At 45.4% G+C, this 6,746-nt stretch overlaps 1 protein-coding gene across 3 annotated transcripts in view; it reads right to left on the bottom strand.

Moving 5' to 3' along the window:
- The window catches only part of LOC128890387 (fibroblast growth factor receptor homolog 1-like), a 62,902-nt gene that overhangs the window by 34,664 nt on the left and 21,492 nt on the right, over window positions 1-6,746 (bottom strand). The window contains exon 1 of one of the 3 annotated variants that reach the window (XM_054148837.1): window positions 2,008-2,480. The exons of the other annotated variants lie outside the window; for them this stretch is intronic. The gene's annotated coding sequence lies outside the window, so the exon portion shown is untranslated. Of the gene's footprint in view, window positions 1-2,007; window positions 2,481-6,746 lie in introns of those variants that run through there. 3 annotated transcript variants of the gene reach the window in all.

Genomic DNA, 6,746 nt, shown 5'->3' with positions numbered 1-6,746 from the left:
TAAGCAAGAATATGACACCGAGTTGTGGATGAAATGGGAATCTAATTGAATATTTCAACAAATTAAGAAATTTGTTCTTTTGAAAATTAACCACGAGCTCTGGAAAAAAAAAAAAATGAGGTGACCAAGGAATCAAGTCTGACTGTACAGCGATCACTGTTAGTGTTTTGCGCAGGAACGAACGCAGTATTACGCGGTCACGAAAGTGTCAAGTTTACACACCTGAACGATAAGGAGACGAAACGTTTTTATCAAATTTTCTATCTTCAGTTTGCTCAAGCATGGTTTATCGTCGGTGGGTTATCAGTGGGACCGTGTTACCTCGCGGTTGCAGGTACGCAGTGCTCGCGGGTCCACCGACTAGATAACGCGTGATAACGTTTATCGGCCTAGCACAAGAACGCGGCCCTTGCACCACGCTGCTTGTCCGGGAGTTCAAGTTCAAGCGCGGCGAGCTTCCTGGTTTCTTATTTTAGGAAATTTACCCATTCGCGAAAAGGAGGTAAATATTCATGAATCTAGGTCAGGGAGCCCGGTATAAAATGGTAATTGAATTCTTGTTACGTAAAAGAATCAAATACGAGGCGTGGAAATGAATTCTGTGCTTTTACACGAATTCCATTATAATGAATTTCGGAATTTTGAAGACTGTTCAGTATGTTCAGTAATTCCACACATTGTGGTCGTCGTTGTTCTTCTAATAAATTATAAGTTACCTTAGAAAGGCACGGAATTCATTTCTACACCTCATATTTACAAAACAAAACGAATATTTGCAAACAAAAATTCATTTACTATTTTTACGGAGTGATATTCATATTCAGTATGTTCAGTAATTCCACAAACTTTGGTTATCGTTGTTCTTCTAATAAATTATAAGTTACCTTAGAAAGGCACGGAATTCATTTCTACATTTCATATTTACGAAACAAAATGCTAAACGAATACTTGCAAAACAAATTCGTTTACTATTTTTACCGAACGATCTTCGCAAGCAAATTAGGAAGTAACCATCATCTTTTTGCGCTCGTCTATTCGCGGTTCGAGTTCTGAAATTCATTTTACGCGCCACCGGCTCCTCGCGGGGTCCCTTCTTCAAGGGAAGTGCCTTTGTGACCCTTTCCTCCCGTCACCCGTGGAACATCTGTTCACCGAGCACTAGAAACACTTTTTTTCGAATCGCGTTGCTCGACGGAACAGAGACCGCCTTATGTTTCAGCGGGCCATCGAAGTAACAAAAAAAAAAAAAAGTAATACAAATCACTTCGTTACAGACGAAAATTTATACTTCTCGGGCTCATTAACCAGAGCGTATGTGGGACACAGAAGCTCGAGGACACATCTTTTTGTCGTTTCGAGATTGTCGCCCTCGTGATTCCAACAGAGTCGCAAAAATCGGGCCGGGACACGAGAAATTAATTAGTCCCAGGCCAACAGTCTTTAGAAAAAATTTGGAACGCGTATTCTTTTCGGACGATGACACAAGAGAATAGGATGTTTAATTAGCTCGGTGTGGAGGAATTTGAAGAAAATTGATTTTAAATGAACTTTCACAAAATCAAAAAAATTACTGCTTCATATTATAAAACAAAAGCTCTCAAAATTTAAAAAATGGCACTCCCGTGATTAGATTCGTCGATCAATTTCCCCCGTTCGTAAATCAGTTAAGAAGATGTTGCGTAACACGCTGCAATTTCCATTTCGCTCCCCAACTGAACGATCTATTCAATCGATCCCCCAACTAGAATTCTTTCGAACGACTCGATATTCCCATCGTGCCAAGTGCCAAGTTTCATCAAGCGTCTTACAGCCAGCTTTTTGTGAGTGACACGATAAGAGACTATCAAGTGGCGCGAGAACGGAGTGTCGTTGAATCGAGACTTTTCCACGGGACCCCATCCTTTGTGCCGACCAGTAGCTGTGCAACTCTCGCAAGAAAGTAGCCGAGGCTGATTATCTTTTCCACTCATCCGCGAAGCCCACGGGCGATAGAATCTTCCTACTCACCGATCTCGATTATTAACCTTCCGCAGTGGCACTCGATGCATTGTTCCCTCGTCCCATTATCCGGCTTTCAAGCACTGTTCGCGGAGAGACGCACGTTTCCCTGATTCGGTCCGTCGCGCTGCTTGCCAGCTACACGCGTTCACCGATCCCGGTAATGGATGGTTTCCTGGGCAGACGGTGGTCGTACGAGCGACCAAGCAGACGCATAATCCGCGTGTCCATTGACGCAGAAACGGAGCACGGTCGTTGAACACCGGCAAGGGGGGAAGAAGAAGACACCAGACGGGACAGATAGACGAGAACACGGTCATGTACGGAAAGGATACAAGTTCGTATTAATTTAGCAACGCTTAGTAGCGTAATAAGGCATCCAATGTATCCTTAACACTTCAAATGAATACAGAATACGAAGAACACGGTCTCTTGACACCGGGGTCTCGAGGAAGTCGCGACAGGACCGTTGCGGTTCGAGGTTCGCGCGATGTTTGTTTGCCGACGGCACGTTTTCGTCTGACAGTCCGAGGCTCGCCGCGTGTCGTACCTGGATGCGCGCATGCGCGACGTTGCGCGGGGCTCGGCGGTATCGACGCCCAGCGATCGGTGATTGGCTGTCCATTCATCGGTCCTACACGCGGTTCGGTCACGTGCCGAGGTGTATCGTGGACGGTGCTACTACGAGGCCTGACGCGGGGGAAGGGGTGCGTTGAATGGCTCCCGGTCATTCAAACCCTTTAACTTTTGAGCGATAGTGAGGAACCGTGTAGGATTAAATGAACGTGGAATAGCGAAGTGAGAGAGCGTATACTGAATTGTATACTGAATATACTGAATATACTGAATATACTGAATATACTGAATATACTGAATATACTGAATATACTGAATTATACAAAGTTGTTGCAAAAGATCCAGAATTGAAAAATAATTCCTCGAGAGGGTTGAACTTGAAGGGACTCTCAGTTGTCACTGGGTTTTTTCGCAGTGATTGTGTATATTCTTCTAGGAAGCGCAAAATACCAAGTTTATCTGACCTTCCCTCGCGCAATCCAAATAGTCGTGCGTATTCGTAATACCAGTTTATCGATTCGACGTGTGAAGAGCTGTTTCTACACACGCTTCCTCCTATTTGCAGTACATTCGTTCGATTGAGTCGCTTCGAACACCTGCTGCGAAGCGACGTTCGGTTGACAACGTGGCTCTATCTAAAAATTAATCAGTTTACGGACTTTTATGTGAACTTTTCCTTTTTTTTTTTCTGAGACGTAGAACACACCTAGCACGGCGTATTACTTGAAGAACCAGTTCCTCGAACTATCCGTGTTCTCATAATTCACTACTATTACCTAAATAATCTATTATTTTCTATTAACAACACTGTACAGAAAAACGGTATAGAAAATGTAAATTCTGAATTTATAGAACGTAATCCAAGGTGAGCCATTAAGAAAAGATTCGTTTCTGAGAATAAGACACATCCTCAGATTAAATATTTAACACAAAGAAGACTTCGTTTCGCGCACAAAGGAGTATCTTTGCACAAAAGATACGAAAAAAAAAAAAAAACAAGTAAAACGACTAAAGGTGTGTTTAAAACATCCACGCCTTCGAAAGACCAGCTAATTGTTGTTAGGTTAACAGAACGTCCGTCGAACGGAGTTGTCCGCGGTTATGGAGATGCACGAGCGATTCGTGTCGCAACGATCGTCACCAACGCTCCCAGGGCGTGTTTGTGAAACGCGATTACACGCATCGAACGACCAGTTTTATCGTCGGCTTGCGAAAGGCGCGAAAGTGTCAATTCTTGGGCGCTGTTAACAGCGTTGGCGTTCTTCTTGACCTAGCTGAACAATGCAATGAATCGGCGAACGTCCCTTTTACGTCTAAACCACGCAATTATCGGTCTGCCAGGAATCCTTTCTTTCATAGTCTTTGATCGCCATCTTATCGTTGGAGTTGCCACGTCTTAGGAGCAGTAGGTGGTCGATATCAGAAATTAATTCCAAGGAAGGGATCGCAGGGAGTTTTTCTTAAAGACTCAGAGTAGTTCTATTTTATTCTATCACTATTCCTATCGTTATTTTTATAATTCTACATGTGCGTCGAAATACCAAAAAAATCAACAAACTTTGAAATCCAAGTATTTCATAATACGTCCTCTGTATATAAATCACAATTTCATCAACATACTTTCTACTATTGAACCCACGAATGATTCCAGCCCGTTCGCGTACCGATAATATTTTGCTCACGTGACTCGTACTGTTTACGCCCATCTTCGTCCTCCACTAGAACCCCGGCATAGCAGCGGCGACGTTAACGAGGGAATCGGATTTTTTGGTAGACGTTTATCGTTCGAAAAATTAGCCAGCATCTCGGGAACGGGTTCTGGGAACGCGTCTGAATGAATTAGAAAAACGACGACGCACGTGCGCCGTTTCCGGCGTGGCAGGCAAATCACGACGTACTTCCGTTGGCTGCATTCGGCTGCGGGACTCCCCGAGAGCTCCCGAGGCGACGATATATGCCCGACACGAAACGGACACGCACTTTTCTGAATTACGTGAACACATTTACAATGCCACGCGGAGATCATCGGGCGATAAACGTTTGCGGCATCGCGCCACCCGCGTTTCGTTACTGCCCCTTTGAGAACGCTCTTCCGAGAGTTCCGTTCGTATCGATCAGATAATAGGATCCAACGATCGCGGCCGCGATTCTGCCACGAGAGGGTCGCGAGAGTCGAGATATGTACCCGAGAATTTCAAAAACTACTTAACCGACCGATACAAAATGTTAACAGTAGCTGTGTTATTTCGAGAAAAATGATAAGAGGTGAAAATGGTAAGAATACGTTGAGCGCTGAACTACCGCTCCCAACCGCTAGGTAGCTGCGCGTCCGTGAGCCAACCCGAAAGAGAACTCGCAAAGTTTGTACGATATGTACGAGTTCGTTTCGTCCGGTGAATCGCCTCAAAAAATTAACAACAGGAAAGCGTTCTATATTCCGGAGTTTCATAATATCACACTACAATAAGTCTAGTAATAAGTAAATATATATATATGGATTAAATATGGGAAAGCTTTGCCTCTCCTCCGATCGAGATCATTAAAATTCCAACTACCTCAATTTTTACGACTCCCGGAGACCCTTTAAAGTTCCCTAAACAAACCCGAAGCATCGTCCAAAAGGGGTAATAAAATCCAGCGGTATCGAATTTTCCCTCAAAGCGACCATTATTTCCCTACGCGTGCGGTAATTCGTAAAAATTCTTAGAACGGCTACCAAAGAAGGCCGAAACGCGCCGCCGTCCCCTGAAAATTACTCGCGGGTGTCACGTGGCCCTCCCGTCGCGGAGGAAGTCCTTTAATGAGCCTCCTCTCGAATAATGCACAGCAGATGCCGTTCCCGAGACGTCCTTCGTCCCCCCGATGCGTTCTATATTCCGGAGTTAGTATTCCTCGTTCGGCCTTTATCTCGAATTACACGACGCAAACTCGACGAGCGACCACGAGATATTGAAACGCATTCCGTGAAACGGGCGGTGGAAACTCTCGCTGATTGGGTCGGGCTCGTTAATTAATGTTCCCACGGGCGAAACCTCTTGCTCGTTTCGCCGCGAACCGATCTGAATTAATTCGACGCCATCCACTCGCTGGCTACTGTTGTAGCGCGTCGTAACGAATCGTTGAAGGACCAGAGAAAGTCTGTATAGCTCGGGGATAACGTTAGGGAGTTCTCCGTGTTCCTGTCTGAAATGGGATCGAGGAACGCGATCGAGATTATTCAAGTTGGGAGGATAATGTTGGGGGCTGTTTACTGTGTAGCAGGATGTTAACGACTTCCTTCGTTTGCTACCTTCGATGATATGATAACGATGCTAGTAGATGGTATCCGTTGCGATGGTTTTGCATTTATCGCAGTTGCTAAATTGATTTTCTGCACGAGGGTTGGGTTCCGAGATCGTTTCGCGTCGAGCTGGGAAACTAGTCGCGTCGTTAGGCTCTTCAAACTTGTTCAAACCTTCCACAAACGCTTTCAAACCTCGCGAAATCTGAAGTTCCTAGATTTGTCAATTCTTTTTGTCTTAATTTCTACTTGTTACGCCGCTCGTTCGAGGGAAAATTCTTCAAACGCCATTTTCGCTGAGGTTTGACTGTTCAACCAGCAGGCCTGACCTGTAACAGCGTGCAAACACAATTCCGCCGTGATCGCAGGGACACACGATAATCGAGGAGAGAGGAGTTCCCCATCGAAGGCCCGCTCGATCGAGCCGTGACTCCGCCGACGAGGGTTCGGCACGCGATAAACGGTCGGGGAGCGAACCTGTGGGCGTTTTATGCTAATCAACCGGAGTGTTTCGCGTCGAAAGGACCACCGAAAGCAAAAATCACGCCACAATGACCCGACCCGCGCGCCTGGCTTTCACTCGACCCGAGCATTATCGTCGCGCGAGATGAAACACCACGTTCCTTTTGCCACTATCGTCTGGACAATGTTGTCATGTACAGGGTGCTTCATAGTTTTTTACGATTTAGAGCGTGCAGGTGATGTAGGAGATTAGGGCTTAGAATTCACAGATCAGGGCTTAGGATTCTTGATGGGATTGTCTTTGGGACTCTTGGAGCACGACGAAGATGATACAAGCACTTCTTCACCTAGAAGTTCTTGACCCTAGCAGTTTCCTGATCTGGCACTTCTTGACCCTAGCATTTTCTTCACCTAGCACTTCTTGACCCTA

This window comes from Hylaeus anthracinus, unplaced genomic scaffold, assembly GCF_026225885.1.
Source record: "Hylaeus anthracinus isolate JK02 unplaced genomic scaffold, UHH_iyHylAnth1.0_haploid 0, whole genome shotgun sequence".
Taxonomy (NCBI): Eukaryota; Metazoa; Arthropoda; class Insecta; order Hymenoptera; family Colletidae; genus Hylaeus; species Hylaeus anthracinus.
The sequence above is the reverse complement of the archived record's forward strand: the minus strand, read 5'-3'. Positions and strand labels throughout refer to the sequence as shown.